The following is an 18299-nucleotide window of genomic DNA, read 5'->3' on the forward strand; positions in this document are numbered from 1 at the left end:
ACGGAATTCAGTGGAATGGAATGGAATGGAATGGAATTCTATGGAATGGAATGGAATGGAATGGAATGGAATTCCATGGAATGGAATGGAATGGAATGGAATGGAATGGAATGGAATGGAATTCAATGGAATGGAAAGGAGTGGAATGGAATGGAATCGAATGGAATTGAATGGAATCGAATGGAATCAAATGGGATCGAAAGGAATGGAATGGAATAGAATGGAATCAACCCGAGTAGAACGGAATGGAATGGAATGGAATGGAATGGGATGGAATGGAATGGAATGGAATGGAATGGAATGGAATTCAATGGAATGGAATGGAATGGAATGGAATGGAATGGAATGGAATGGAATTCAATGGAATGGAATGGAACGGAATGGAATTCAATGGAATGGAATGGAATGGAATGGAATGGAATTCAATGGAATGGAATGGAATGGAATGGAATGGAATGGAATGGAATGGAATGGAATGGAATGGAATTGCATGGAATGGAATGGAATGGAATGGAATTCTATGGAATGGAATGGAATGGAATGGAATGGAATGGAATAGAATGGAATCAACCTGAGTAGAACGGAATGGAATGGAATGGAATGTAATGGAATGGAATGGAATGGAATGGAATGGAATGGAATGGAATGGAATGGAATGGAATGTACCAAAGTAGAACGGAAAGGAATGGAATGGAATGGAATGGAATGGAATGGAATGGAATGGAACGGAATGTACCCGAGTAGAACGGAATGGAATGGAATGGAATGGATTGGAATGGAATGGAATGGAATGGAATGTAACCGAGTAGAACGGAATGGAATGTAATTGAATGGAATGTAACCGAGTTGAACGGAACGGAATGGAATGGAATGGAATGGAATGGAATGGAATGGAATGGAGTGCAATGCAATGCAATGGAATGCAATGGAATGGAAAGGAATGGAATGGAATGGAATGGAATCTACCCGAGTAGAACGGAATGGAATGGAATTGAATGGAATGTAACCGAGTAGAACGGAACGGAATGGAATGGAATGCAATGGAATGGAATGGAATGGAATGGAATGGAATGGAATGGAATGGAATGGACACCAGTAGAATGGAATGGAATGGAATGGAATGGAATGGAATGGAAAGGAATGGAATGGAATGGAATGGAATGGAATCTACCCGAGTAGAACGGAATGGAACGGATTGGAATGGAATGGAATGGACAGGAGCAGAACGGAATGGAATGCAATGGAATGGAATGGAATGTACCCGAGCAGAACGGAATGGAATGAAATGGAAATGGAAAGGGAATGGAAATGGAACGGGAATGGAAATGGAACGGGAACGGAAATGGAACGGGAATGGAAATGGAACGGGAACGGAAACGGAACGAGAACGGAAATGGAACGGGAACGGAAACGGAACGGGAACGGAAATGGAACGGGAATGGTAACGGAACGGGAATGGAAATGGAACGGGAATGGAAAAGGAACGGGAATGGAAATGGATCGGGAATGGAAATGGAACGGGAATGGTAATGGAACTGGAATGGAAATGGAACGGGAATGGAAAAGAAACGGGAATGGAAATGGAACGGGAATGGAAATGGAATGGGAATGGAAATGGAATGGAATGGAATGGAATGGAATGGAACGGAACGGAATGTACCCGAGAAGCACGGAATGGAATGGAATGGAATGGAATGGAATGGAATGGAATGTACCGGAGTGGAGTGGAGTGGAATGGAGTGGAGTGGAGTGGAGTGGAGTGGAATGGAATGGAATGGAATGGAATGGAATGGAATGGAATGGAATGCAATGGAATGCAATGGAATGGAAAGGAATGGAATGGAATGGAAAGGAATGGAATGGAATGGAATGGAATGGACACCAGTAGAATGGAATGGAATGGAATGGAATGGAATGGAATGGAATGGAATGGAATGGAATTCAATGGAATGGAATGGAATGGAATTGAATTCTATGGAATGGAATGGAATGGAATGGAATTCAATGGAATGGAATGGAATGGAATGGAATTCTATGGAATGGAATGGAGTGGAATCGAATGGAATCGAATGGAATCGAATGGAATGGAATGGAATAGAATGGAATCAACCCGAGTAGAATGGAACGGAACGCAACGGAACGGAACGGAACGGAACGGGACGGAAAGGAATGGAATGGAATGGAATGGAACGGAATTCCATGGAATGGAATGGAATGGAATGGAATTCAATGGAATGGAACGGAATGGAATGGAATGGAATGGAATGGAATGGAATTCAATGGAATGGAATGGAATGGAATGGAATGGAATGGAATGGAATGGAATGGAATTCAATGGAATGGAACGGAATGGATTGGAATGGAATGGAATAGAATGGAATCAACCCGAGTAGAACGGAACGGAACACAACGGAACGGAACGGAACGCAACGGAACGGAACGGAACGGAACGGAAAGGAATGGAATGGAACGGAATTCAGTGGAATGGAATGGAATGGAATGGAATTCTATGGAATGGAATGGAATGGAATGGAATGGAATTCCATGGAATGGAATGGAATGGAATGGAATGGAATGGAATTCAATGGAATGGAAAGGAGTGGAATGGAATGGAATCGAATGGAATTGAATGGAATCGAATGGAATCAAATGGGATCGAAAGGAATGGAATGGAATAGAATGGAATCAACCCGAGTAGAACGGAATGGAATGGAGTGGAATGGAATGGGATGGAATGGAATGGAATGGAATGGAATGGAATGGAATGGAATGGAATGGAATTCAATGGAATGGAATGGAACGGAATGGAATTCAATGGAATGGAATGGAATGGAATGGAATGGAATTCAATGGAATGGAATGGAATGGAATGGAATGGAATGGAATGGAATGGAATGGAATGGAATTGCATGGAATGGAATGGAATGGAATGGAATTCAATGGAATGGAATGGAATGGAATGGAATGGAATGGAATAGAATGGAATCAACCTGAGTAGAACGGAATGGAATGGAATGGAATGTAATGGAATGGAATGGAATGGAATGGAATGGAATGGAATGGAATGTACCAAAGTAGAACGGAAAGGAATGGAATGGAATGGAATGGAATGGAATGGAATGGAACGGAATGTTCCCGAGTAGAACGGAATGGAATGGAATGGAATGGATTGGAATGGAATGGAATGGAATGGAATGTAACCGAGTAGAACGGAATGGAATGTAATTGAATGGAATGTAACCGAGTTGAACGGAACGGAATGGAATGGAATGGAATGGAATGGAATGGAATGGAATGGAGTGCAATGCAATGCAATGGAATGCAATGGAATGGAAAGGAATGGAATGGAATGGAATGGAATCTACCCGAGTAGAACGGAATGGAATGGAATTGAATGGAATGTAACCGAGTAGAACGGAACGGAATGGAATGGAATGCAATGGAATGGAATGGAATGGAATGGAATGGAATGGAATGGAATGGAATGGACACCAGTAGAATGGAATGGAATGGAATGGAATGGAATGGAAAGGAATGGAATGGAATGGAATGGAATGGAATCTACCCGAGTAGAACGGAATGGAACGGATTGGAATGGAATGGAATGGACAGGAGCAGAACGGAATGGAATGCAATGGAATGGAATGGAATGTACCCGAGCAGAATGGAATGGAATGAAATGGAAATGGAAAGGGAATGGAAATGGAACGGGAATGGAAATGGAACGGGAACGGAAATGGAACGGGAATGGAAATGGAACGGGAACGGAAACGGAACGAGAACGGAAATGGAACGGGAACGGAAACGGAACGGGAACGGAAATGGAACGGGAATGGTAATGGAACGGGAATGGAAATGGAACGGGAATGGAAATGGAACGGGAATGGAAATGGATCGGGAATGGAAATGGAACGGGAATGGTAATGGAACTGGAATGGAAATGGAACGGGAATGGAAAAGAAACGGGAATGGAAATGGAACGGGAATGGAAATGGAATGGGAATGGAAATGGAATGGAATGGAAAGGAATGGAATGGAATGTACCGGAGTGGAGTGGAGTGGAGTGGAGTGGAGTAGAGTGCACTGGAACGGAATGGAATGGAATGGAATGGAATGGAACGGAACGGAATGTACCCGAGAAGCACGGAATGGAATGGAATGGAATGGAATGGAATGGAATGGAATGGAATGTACCGGAGTGGAGTGGAGTGGAATGGAGTGGAGTGGAGTGGAGTGGAGTGGAATGGAATGGAATGGAATGGAATGGAATGGAATGGAATGCAATGGAATGCAATGGAATGGAAAGGAATGGAATGGAATGGAATGGAATGGAATGGACACCAGTAGAATGGAATGGAATGGAAAGGAATGGAATGGAATGGAATGGAATGGAATGGAATTCAATGGAATGGAATGGAATGGAATGGAATTCAATGGAATGGAATGGAATGGAATGGAATGGAATGGAATGGAATTCAATGGAATGGAATGGAATGGAATGGAATGGAATTCAATGGAATGGAATGGAATTCAATGGAATGGAATGGAGTGGAATGGAATGGAATCGAATGGAATTGAATGGAATCGAATGGAATCAAATTGGATCGAATGGAATGGAATGGAACAGAATGGAATCAACCCGAGTAGAACGGAATGGAATGGAATGGAATGGAATGGAATGGAATGGAATGGAATGGAATGGAATGGAATGGAATGGAATGGAATAGAATGGAATCAACCCGAGTAGAACGGAATGGAATGGAATGGAATGTAATGGAATGGAATGGAATGGAGTGGAATGGAATTGAACGTACCAAAGTAGAACGGAATGGAATGGAATGGAATGGTTTGGAATGGAATGGAATGGAATGGAATGGAATGTAACCGAGTAGAACGGAATGGAATGTAATTGAATGGAATGTAACCGAGTTGAACGGAACGGAATGGAATGGAATGGAATGGAATGGAATGGAATGGAATGGAATGGAATTGAGTGCAATGCAATGCAATGGAATGCAATTGAATGGAAAGGAATGGAATGGAATGGAATGGAATCTACCCGAGTAGAACGGAATGGAATGGAATTGAATGGAATGTAACCGAGTAGAACGGAACGGAATGGAATGGAATGGAATGGAATGGAATGCAATGGAATGGAATGGAATGGAATGGAATGGAATGGAATGGAATGGACACCAGTAGAATGGAATGGAATGGAATGGAATGGAATGGAATGGAATGGAATGGAATGGAATGGAATGGAATCTACCCGAGTAGAACGGAATGGAACGGAATGGAATGGAATGGAATGGACAGGAGCAGAACGGAATGGAATGCAATGGAATGGAATGGAATGTACCCGAGCAGAACGGAATGGAATGAAATGGAAATGGAAAGGGAATGGAAATGGAACGGGAATGGAAATGGAACGGGAACGGAAATGGAACGGGAATGGAAATGGAACGGGAACGGAAACGGAACGAGAACGGAAATGGAACGGGAACGGAAACGGAACGGGAACGGAAATGGAACGGGAATGGTAACGGAACGGGAATGGAAATGGAACGGGAATGGAAAAGGAACGGGAATGGAAATGGATCGGGAATGGAAATGGAACGGGAATGGTAATGGAACTGGAATGGAAATGGAACGGGAATGGAAAAGAAACGGGAATGGAAATGGAACGGGAATGGAAATGGAATGGGAATGGAAATGGAATGGAATGGAATGGAATGGAATGGAATGGAATGGAATGTACCGGAGTGGAGTGGAGTGGAGTGGAGTGGAGTGGAGTGGAGTAGAGTGCACTGGAACGGAATGGAATGGAATGCAATGGAATGGAACGGAACGGAATGTACCCGAGAAGCACGGAATGGAATGGAATGGAATGGAATGGAATGGAATGGAATGGAATGTACCGGAGTGCAGTGGAGTGGAATGGAGTGGAGTGGAGTGGAGTGGAGTGGAATGGAATGGAATGGAATGGAATGGAATGGAATGGAATGCAATGGAATGCAATGGAATGGAAAGGAATGGAATGGAATGGAATGGAATGGAATGGAATGGAATGGAATGGAATGGAATGGACAACAGTAGAATGGAAAGGAATGGAATGGAATGGAATGGAATGGAATGGAATGGAATGGAATGGAATGGAATGGAATTCAATGGAATGGAATGGAATGGAATGGAATTCAATGGAATGGAATGGAATGGAATGGAATTCTATGGAATGGAATGGAGTGGAATCGAATGGAATCGAATGGAATCGAATGGAATGGAATGGAATAGAATGGAATCAACCCGAGTAGAACGGAACGGAACGCAACGGAACAGAACGGAACGGAACGGGACGGAACGGAACGGAATGGAATGGAATGGAACAGAATTCCATGGAATGGAATGGAATGGAATGGAATTCAATGGAATGGAATGGAATGGAATGGAATGGAATTCCATGGAATGGAATGGAATGGAATGGAATGGAATGGAATGGAATGGAATTCCATGGAATGGAACGGAATGGATTGGAATGGAATGGAATAGAATGGAATCAACCCGAGTAGAACGGAACGGAACACAACGGAACGGAACGGAATGCAACGGAACGGAACGGAACGGAACGGAATGGAATGGAATGGAACGGAATTCAGTGGAATGGAATGGAATGGAATGGAATTCCATGGAATGGAATGGAATGGAATGGAATGGAATTCCATGGAATGGAATGGAATGGAATGGAATGGAATGGAATGGAATGGAATGGAATGGAATGGAATTCCATGGAATGGAATGGAGTGGAATGGAATGGAATCGAATGGAATTGAATGGAATCGAATGGAATCAAATGGGATCGAATGGAATGGAATGGAATAGAATGGAATCAACCCGAGTAGAACGGAATGGAATGGAATGGAATGGAATGGGATGGAATGGAATGGAATGGAATGGAATGGAATTCAATGGAATTCAATGGAATGGAATGGAATGGAATGGAATGGAATGGAATGGAATGGAATGGAATTCAATGGAATGGAATGGAACGGAATGGAATTCAATGGAATGGAATGGAATGGAATGGAATGGAATTCAATGGAATGGAATGGAATGGAATGGAATGGAATGGAATGGAATGGAATGGAATTCCATGGAATGGAATGGAATGGAATGGAATTCAATGGAATGGAATGGAATGGAATCGAATGGAATGGAATGGAATGGAATGGAATGGAATGGAATGGAATAGAATGGAATCAACCTGAGTAGAACGGAATGGAATGGAATGGAATGTAATGTAATGGAATGGAATGGAATGGAATGGGATGTACCAAAGTAGAACGGAAAGGAATGGAATGGAATGGAATGGAATGGAATGGAATGGAACGGAATGTACCCGAGTAGAACGGAATGGAATGGAATGGAATGCAATGGAATGGAAAGGAATGGAATGGAATGGAATGGAATGGAATGGAATGGAATGGACACCAGTAGAATGGAATGGAATGGAATGGAATGGAATGGAATGGAATGGAATGGAATGGAATCTACCCGAGTAGAACGGAATGGAACGGATTGGAATGGAATGGAATGGACAGGAGCAGAACGGAATGGAATGCAATGGAATGGAATGGAATGTACCCGAGCAGAACGGCATGGAATGAAATGGAAATGGAAAGGGAATGGAAATGGAACGGGAATGGAAATGGAACGGGAACGGAAATGGAACGGGAACGGAAATGGAACGGGAACGGAAACGGAACGAGAACGGAAATGGAACGGGAACGGAAACGGAACGGGAACGGAAATGGAACGGGAATGGTAATGGAACGGGAATGGAAATGGAACGGGAATGGAAATGGAACGGGAATGGAAATGGATCGGGAATGGAAATGGAACGGGAATGGTAATGGAACTGGAATGGAAATGGAACGGGAATGGAAAAGAAACGGGAATGGAAATGGAACGGGAATGGAAATGGAATGGGAATGGAAATGGAATGGAATGGAATGGAATGGAATGGAATGGAATGGAATGTACCGGAGTGGAGTGGAGTGGAGTGGAGTGGAGTAGAGTGCACTGGAACGGAATGGAATGGAATGGAATGGAATGGAACGGAACGGAATGTACCCGAGAAGCACGGAATGGAATGGAATGGAATGGAATGGAATGGAATGGAATGTACCGGAGTGGAGTGGAGTGGAATGGAGTGGAGTGGAGTGGAGTGGAGTGGAATGGAATGGAATGGAATGGAATGGAATGGAATGGAATGGAATGCAATGGAATGCAATGGAATGGAAAGGAATGGAATGGAATGGAATGGAATGGAATGGAATGGAATGGAATGGACACCAGTAGAATGGAATGGAATGGAAAGGAATGGAATGGAATGGAATGGAATGGAATTCAATGGAATGGAATGGAATGGAATGGAATTCAATGGAATGGAATGGAATGGAATGGAATGGAATTCAATGGAATGGAATGGAATGGAATGGAATTCAATGGAATGGAATGGAATGGAATGGAATGGAATGGAATGGAATGGAATTCAATGGAATGGAATGGAGTGGAATGGAATGGAATCGAATGGAATTGAATGGAATCGAATGGAATCAAATGGGATCGAATGGAATGGAATGGAATAGAATGGAATCAACCCGAGTAGAACGGAATGGAATGGAATGGAATGGAATGGGATGGAATGGAATGGAATGGAATGGAATGGAATGGAATGGAATGGAATTCAATGGAATGGAATGGAATGGAATGGAATGGAATGGAATGGAATGGAATGGAATTCAATGGAATGGAATGGAATGGAATGGAATTCAATGGAATGGAATGGAATGGAATGGAATTCAATGGAATGGAATGGAACGGAATGGAATTCAATGGAATGGAATGGAATGGAATGGAATGGAATTCAATGGAATGGAATGGAATGGAATGCAATGGAATGCAATGGAATGGAAAGGAATGGAATGGAACGGAATGGAATGGAATGGAATGGAATGGAACGGAACGGAATGTACCCGAGAAGCACGGAATGGAATGGAATGGAATGGAATGGAATGGAATGGAATGGAATGGAATGGAATGGAATGGAATGGAATCTACCCGAGTAGAACGGATTGGAACGGAATGGAATGGAATGGAATGGACAGGAGCAGAACGGAATGGAATGCAATGGAATGGAATGGAATGTACCCGAGCAGAACGGAATGGAATGAAATGGAAATGGAAAGGGAATGGAAATGGAACGGGAATGGAAATGGAACGGGAACGGAAATGGAACGGGAATGGAAATGGAACGGGAACGGAAACGGAACGAGAACGGAAATGGAACGGGAACGGAAACGGAACGGGAACGGAAATGGAACGGGAATGGTAACGGAACGGGAATGGAAATGGAACGGGAATGGAAAAGGAACGGGAATGGAAATGGATCGGGAATGGAAATGGAACGGGAATGGTAATGGAACTGGAATGGAAATGGAACGGGAATGGAAAAGAAACGGGAATGGAAATGGAACGGGAATGGAAATGGAATGGGAATGGAAATGGAATGGAATGGAATGGAATGGAATGGAATGGAATGGAATGTACCGGAGTGGAGTGGAGTGGAGTGGAGTGGAGTGGAGTAGAGTGCACTGGAACGGAATGGAATGGAATGCAATGGAATGGAACGGAACGGAATGTACCCGAGAAGCACGGAATGGAATGGAATGGAATGGAATGGAATGGAATGGAATGTACCGGAGTGCAGTGGAGTGGAATGGAGTGGAGTGGAGTGGAGTGGAGTGGAATGGAATGGAATGGAATGGAATGGAATGGAATGGAATGCAATGGAATGCAATGGAATGGAAAGGAATGGAATGGAATGGAATGGAATGGAATGGAATGGAATGGAATGGAATGGACAACAGTAGAATGGAAAGGAATGGAATGGAATGGAATGGAATGGAATGGAATGGAATGGAATGGAATGGAATTCAATGGAATGGAATGGAATGGAATGGAATTCAATGGAATGGAATGGAATGGAATGGAATTCTATGGAATGGAATGGAGTGGAATCGAATGGAATCGAATGGAATCGAATGGAATGGAATGGAATAGAATGGAATCAACCCGAGTAGAACGGAACGGAACGCAACGGAACAGAACGGAACGGAACGGGACGGAACGGAACGGAATGGAATGGAATGGAACAGAATTCCATGGAATGGAATGGAATGGAATGGAATTCAATGGAATGGAATGGAATGGAATGGAATGGAATTCCATGGAATGGAATGGAATGGAATGGAATGGAATGGAATGGAATGGAATTCCATGGAATGGAACGGAATGGATTGGAATGGAATGGAATAGAATGGAATCAACCCGAGTAGAACGGAACGGAACACAACGGAACGGAACGGAATGCAACGGAACGGAACGGAACGGAACGGAATGGAATGGAATGGAACGGAATTCAGTGGAATGGAATGGAATGGAATGGAATTCCATGGAATGGAATGGAATGGAATGGAATGGAATTCCATGGAATGGAATGGAATGGAATGGAATGGAATGGAATGGAATGGAATTCCATGGAATGGAATGGAGTGGAATGGAATGGAATCGAATGGAATTGAATGGAATCGAATGGAATCAAATGGGATCGAATGGAATGGAATGGAATAGAATGGAATCAACCCGAGTAGAACGGAATGGAATGGAATGGAATGGAATGGGATGGAATGGAATGGAATGGAATGGAATGGAATGGAATGGAATTCAATGGAATGGAATGGAATGGAATGGAATGGAATGGAATGGAATTCAATGGAATGGAATGGAACGGAATGGAATTCAATGGAATGGAATGGAATGGAATGGAATGGAATTCAATGGAATGGAATGGAATGGAATGGAATGGAATGGAATGGAATGGAATGGAATTCCATGGAATGGAATGGAATGGAATGGAATTCAATGGAATGGAATGGAATGGAATCGAATGGAATGGAATGGAATGGAATGGAATGGAATGGAATGGAATAGAATGGAATCAACCTGAGTAGAACGGAATGGAATGGAATGGAATGTAATGTAATGGAATGTAATGGAATGGAATGGAATGTACCAAAGTAGAACGGAAAGGAATGGAATGGAATGGAATGGAATGGAATGGAATGGAACGGAATGTACCCGAGTAGAACGGAATGGAATGGAATGGAATGCAATGGAATGGAAAGGAATGGAATGGAATGGAATGGAATGGAATGGAATGGAATGGAATGGACACCAGTAGAATGGAATGGAATGGAATGGAATGGAATGGAATGGAATGGAATGGAATGGAATCTACCCGAGTAGAACGGAATGGAACGGATTGGAATGGAATGGAATGGACAGGAGCAGAACGGAATGGAATGCAATGGAATGGAATGGAATGTACCCGAGCAGAACGGCATGGAATGAAATGGAAATGGAAAGGGAATGGAAATGGAACGGGAATGGAAATGGAACGGGAACGGAAATGGAACGGGAACGGAAATGGAACGGGAACGGAAACGGAACGAGAACGGAAATGGAACGGGAACGGAAACGGAACGGGAACGGAAATGGAACGGGAATGGTAATGGAACGGGAATGGAAATGGAACGGGAATGGAAATGGAACGGGAATGGAAATGGATCGGGAATGGAAATGGAACGGGAATGGTAATGGAACTGGAATGGAAATGGAACGGGAATGGAAAAGAAACGGGAATGGAAATGGAACGGGAATGGAAATGGAATGGGAATGGAAATGGAATGGAATGGAATGGAATGGAATGGAATGGAATGGAATGTACCGGAGTGGAGTGGAGTGGAGTGGAGTGGAGTAGAGTGCACTGGAACGGAATGGAATGGAATGGAATGGAATGGAACGGAACGGAATGTACCCGAGAAGCACGGAATGGAATGGAATGGAATGGAATGGAATGGAATGGAATGTACCGGAGTGGAGTGGAGTGGAATGGAGTGGAGTGGAGTGGAGTGGAGTGGAATGGAATGGAATGGAATGGAATGGAATGGAATGGAATGGAATGCAATGGAATGCAATGGAATGGAAAGGAATGGAATGGAATGGAATGGAATGGAATGGAATGGAATGGAATGGAATGGACACCAGTAGAATGGAATGGAATGGAAAGGAATGGAATGGAATGGAATGGAATGGAATTCAATGGAATGGAATGGAATGGAATGGAATTCAATGGAATGGAATGGAATGGAATGGAATGGAATTCAATGGAATGGAATGGAATGGAATGGAATTCAATGGAATGGAATGGAATGGAATGGAATGGAATGGAATGGAATGGAATTCAATGGAATGGAATGGAGTGGAATGGAATGGAATCGAATGGAATTGAATGGAATCGAATGGAATCAAATGGGATCGAATGGAATGGAATGGAATAGAATGGAATCAACCCGAGTAGAACGGAATGGAATGGAATGGAATGGAATGGGATGGAATGGAATGGAATGGAATGGAATGGAATGGAATGGAATGGAATTCAATGGAATGGAATGGAATGGAATGGAATGGAATGGAATGGAATGGAATGGAATTCAATGGAATGGAATGGAATGGAATGGAATTCAATGGAATGGAATGGAATGGAATGGAATTCAATGGAATGGAATGGAACGGAATGGAATTCAATGGAATGGAATGGAATGGAATGGAATGGAATTCAATGGAATGGAATGGAATGGAATGCAATGGAATGCAATGGAATGGAAAGGAATGGAATGGAACGGAATGGAATGGAATGGAATGGAATGGAACGGAACGGAATGTACCCGAGAAGCACGGAATGGAATGGAATGGAATGGAATGGAATGGAATGGAATGTACCGGAGTGGAGTGGAGAGGAATGGAGTGGAGTGGAGTGGAGTGGAGTGGAATGGAATGGAATGGAATGGAATGGAATGGAATGGAATGGAATGGAATGGAATGCAATGGAATGCAATGGAATGGAAAGGAATGGAATGGAATGGAATGGAATGGAATGGAATGGAATGGAATGGACACCAGTAGAATGGAATGGAATGGAATGGAATGGAATGGAATGGAATGGAATGGAATGGAATTCAATGGAATGGAATGGAATGGAATGGAATGGAATTCAATGGAATGGAATGGAATGGAATGGAATGGAATGGAATTCAATGGAATGGAATGGAGTGGAATGGAATGGAATCGAATGGAATTGAATGGAATCGAATGGAATCAAATGGGATCGAATGGAATGGAATGTAATAGAATGGAATCAACCCGAGTAGAACGGAATGGAATGGAATGGAATGGAATGGGATGGAATGGAATGGAATGGAATGGAATGGAATGGAATGGAATTCAATGGAATGGAATGGAATGGAATGGAATGGAATGGAATGGAATGGAATTCAATGGAATGGAATGGAATGGAATGAAATTCAATGGAATGGAATGGAACGGAATGGAATTCAATGGAATGGAATGGAATGGAATGGAATGGAATTCAATGGAATGGAATGGAATGGAATGGAATTCCATGGAATGGAATGGAATAGAATTCCATGGAATGGAATGGAATGGAATGGAATTCCATGGAATGGAATGGAATGGAATTCCATGGAATGGAATGGAATGGAATTCCATGGAATGGAATGGAATGGAATGGAATGGAATGGAATAGAATGGAATCAACCCGAGTAGAACGGAATGGAATGGAATGGAATGGAATGGAATGGAATGGAATGGAATGGAATGGAATGGAATGGAATGGAATCTACCCGAGTAGAACGGAATGGAACGGAATGGAATGGAATGGAATGGACAGGAGCAGAACGGAATGGAATGCAATGGAATGGAATGGAATGTACCCGAGCAGAACGGAATGGAATGAAATGGAAATGGAAAGGGAATGGAAATGGAACGGGAATGGAAATGGAACGGGAACGGAAATGGAACGGGAATGGAAATGGAACGGGAACGGAAACGGAACGAGAACGGAAATGGAACGGGAACGGAAACGGAACGGGAACGGAAAAGGAAGGGGAATGGTAACGGAACAGGAATGGAAATGGAACGGGAATGGAAAAGGAACGGGAATGGAAATGGATCGGGAATGGAAATGGAACGGGAATGGTAATGGAACTGGAATGGAAATGGAACGGGAATGGAAAAGAAACGGGAATGGAAATGGAACGGGAATGGAAATGGAATGGGAATGGAAATGGAATGGAATGGAATGGAATGGAATGGAATGTACCGGAGTGGAGTGGAGTGGAGTGGAGTGGAGTAGAGTGCACTGGAACGGAATGGAATGGAATGGAATGGAACGGAACGGAATGTACCCGAGAAGCACGGAATGGAATGGAATGGAATGGAATGGAATGGAATGGAATGGAATGGAATGTACCGGAGTGGAGTGGAGTGGAATGGAGTGGAGTGGAGTGGAGTGGAGTGGAATGGAATGGAATGGAATGGAATGGAATGGAATGGAATGCAATGGAATGCAATGGAATGGAAAGGAATGGAATGGAATGGAATGGAATGGAATGGAATGGACACCAGTAGAATGGAATGGAATGGAATGGAATGGAATGGAATGGAATGGAATGGAATGGAATGGAATGGAATGGAATGGAATGGAATTCAATGGAATGGAATGGAATGGAATGGAATTCTATGGAATGGAATGGAATGGAATGGAATGGAATTCTATGGAATGGAATGGAATGGAATGGAATGGAATAGAATGGAATCAACCTGAGTAGAACGGAATGGAATGGAATGGAATGGAATGGAATGGAATGGAATGGAATTGAGTGCAATGCAATGCAATGGAATGCAATGGAATGGAAAGGAATGGAATGGAATGGAATGGAATCTACCCGAGTAGAACAGAATGGAATGGAATTGAATGGAATGCAACCGAGTAGAATGGAACGGAATGGAATGGAATGGAATGGAATGCAATGGAATTTAATGGAATGGAATGGAATGGAATGGAATGGAATGGAATGGACACCAGTACAATGGAATGGAATGGAATGGAATGGAATGGAATGGAATGGAATGGAATGGAATGGAATGGAATGGATTTGAATCTACCCGAGTAGAACGGAATGGAACGGATTGGAATGGAATGGAATGGACAGGAGCAGAACGGAATGGAATGCAATGGAATGGAATGGAATGTACCCGAGCAGAACGGAATGGAATGAAATGGAAATGGAAAGGGAATGGAAATGGGACGGGAATGGAAATGGAACGGGAACGGAAATGGAACGGGAACGGAAATGGAACGGTAACGGAAACGGAACGAGAACGGAAATGGAACGGGAACGGAAACGGAACGGGAACGGAAATGGAACGGGAATGGTAATGGAACGGGAATGGAAATGGAACGGGAATGGAAATGGAACGGGAATGGAAATGGATCGGGAATGGAAATGGAACGGGAATGGTAATGGAACTGGAATGGAAATGGAACGGGAATGGAAAAGAAACGGGAATGGAAATGGAACGGGAATGGAAATGGAATGGGAATGGAAATGGAATGGAATGGAATGGAATGGAATGGAATGTACCGGAGTGGAGTGGAGTGGAGTGGAGTGGAGTAGAGTGCACTGGAACGGAATGGAATGGAATGGAATGGAATGGAACGGAACGGAATGTACCCGAGAAGCACGGAATGGAATGGAATGGAATGGAATGGAATGGAATGGAATGTACCGGAGTGGAGTGGAGTGGAATGGAGTGGAGTGGAGTGGAGTGGAGTGGAATGGAATGGAATGGAATGGAATGGAATGGAATGGAATGGAATGCAATGGAATGCAATGGAATGGAAAGGAATGGAATGGAATGGAATGGAATGGAATGGAATGGAATGGAATGGAATGGACACCAGTAGAATGGAATGGAATGGAATGGAATGGAATGGAATGGAATGGAATGGAATTCAATGGAATGGAATGGAATGGAATGGAATGTACCAAAGTAGAACGGAAAGGAATGGAATGGAATGGAATGGAATGGAATGGAATGGAACGGAATGTACCCGAGTAGAACGGAATGGAATGGAATGGAATGCAATGGAATGGAAAGGAATGGAATGGAATGGAATGGAATGGAATGGAATGGAATGGAATGGAATGGAATGGAATGTACCGGAGTGGAGTGGAGTGGAGTGGAGTGGAGTAGAGTGCACTGGAACGGAATGGAATGGAATGGAATGGAATGGAACGGAACGGAATGTACCCGAGAAGCACGGAATGGAATGGAATGGAATGGAATGGAATGGAATGGAATGTACCGGAGTGGAGTGGAGTGGAATGGAGTGGAGTGGAGTGGAGTGGAGTGGAATGGAATGGAATGGAATGGAATGGAATGGAATGGAATGGAATGCAATGGAATGCAATGGAATGGAAAGGAATGGAATGGAATGGAATGGAATGGAATGGAATGGAATGGAATGGAATGGACACCAGTAGAATGGAATGGAATGGAATGGAATGGAATGGAATGGAATGGAATGGAATGGAATTCAGTGGAATGGAATGGAATGGAATGGAATTCAATGGAATGGAATGGAATGGAATGGAATGGAATTCAATGGAATGGAATGGAATGGAATGGAATGGAATGGAATGGAATGGAATGGAATTCAATGGAATGGAATGGAGTGGAATGGAATGGAATCGAATGGAATTGAATGGAATCGAATGGAATCAAATGGGATCGAATGGAATGGAATGGAATAGAATGGAGTCAACCCGAGTAGAACGGAATGGAATGGAATGGAATGGAATGGGATGGAATGGAATGGAATGGAATGGAATGGAATGGAATGGAATTCAATGGAATGGAATGGAATGGAATGGAATGGAATGGAATGGAATGGAATTCAATGGAATGGAATGGAATGGAATGGAATTCAATGGAATGGAATGGAATGGAATGGAATTCAATGGAATGGAATGGAACGGAATGGAATTCAATGGAATGGAATTGAATGGAATGGAATGGAATTCAATGGAATGGAATGGAATGGAATGGAATAGAATGGAATGGAATGGAATAGAATTCCATGGAATGGAATGGAATGGAATGGAATTCCATGGAATGGAATGGAATGGAATTCCATGGAATGGAATGGAATGGAATTCCATGGAATGGAATGGAATGGAATTCCATGGAATGGAATGGAATGGAATTCCATGGAATGGAATGGAATTCCATGGAATGGAATGGAATGGAATGGAATGGAATAGAATGGAATCAACCCGAGTAGAACGGAATGGAATGGAATGGAATGGAATGGAATGGAACGGAATGGAATGGAATGGAATGGACAGGAGCAGAACGGAATGGAATGCAATGGAATGGAATGGAATGTACCCGAGCAGAACGGAATGGAATGAAATGGAAATGGAAAGGGAATGGAAATGGAACGGGAATGGAAATGGAACGGGAACGGAAATGGAACGGGAATGGAAATGGAACGGGAACGGAAACGGAACGAGAACGGAAATGGAACGGGAACGGAAAAGGAACGGGAACGGAAAAGGAACGGGAATGGTAACGGAACAGGAATGGAAATGGAACGGGAATGGAAAAGGAACGGAAATGGAAATGGATCGGGAATGGAAATGGAACGGGAATGGTAATGGAACTGGAATGGAAATGGAACGGGAATGGAAAAGAAACGGGAATGGAAATGGAACGGGAATGGAAATGGAATGGGAATGGAAATGGAATGGAATGGAATGGAATGGAATGGAATGTACCGGAGTGGAGTGGAGTGGAGTGGAGTGGAGTAGAGTGCACTGGAACGGAATGGAATGGAATGGAATGGAATGGAACGGAACGGAATGTACCCGAGAAGCACGGAATGGAATGGAATGGAATGGAATGGAATGGAATGGAATGGAATGGAATGTACCGGAGTGGAGTGGAGTGGAATGGAGTGGAGTGGAGTGGAGTGGAGTGGAATGGAATGGAATGGAATGGAATGGAATGGAATGGAATGCAATGGAATGCAATGGAATGGAAAGGAATGGAATGGAATGGAATGGAATGGAATGGACACCAGTAGAATGGAATGGAATGGAATGGAATGGAATGGAATGGAATGGAATGGAATGGAATGGAATGGAATGGAATTCAATGGAATGGAATGGAATGCAATGGAATTCTATGGAATGGAATGGAATGGAATGGAATTCAATGGAATGGAATGGAATGGAATGGAATTCTATGGAATG

This window comes from Gorilla gorilla, chromosome 12 (genome assembly GCF_029281585.2).
Source record: "Gorilla gorilla gorilla isolate KB3781 chromosome 12, NHGRI_mGorGor1-v2.1_pri, whole genome shotgun sequence".
NCBI classification, from domain to species: Eukaryota; Metazoa; Chordata; class Mammalia; order Primates; family Hominidae; genus Gorilla; species Gorilla gorilla.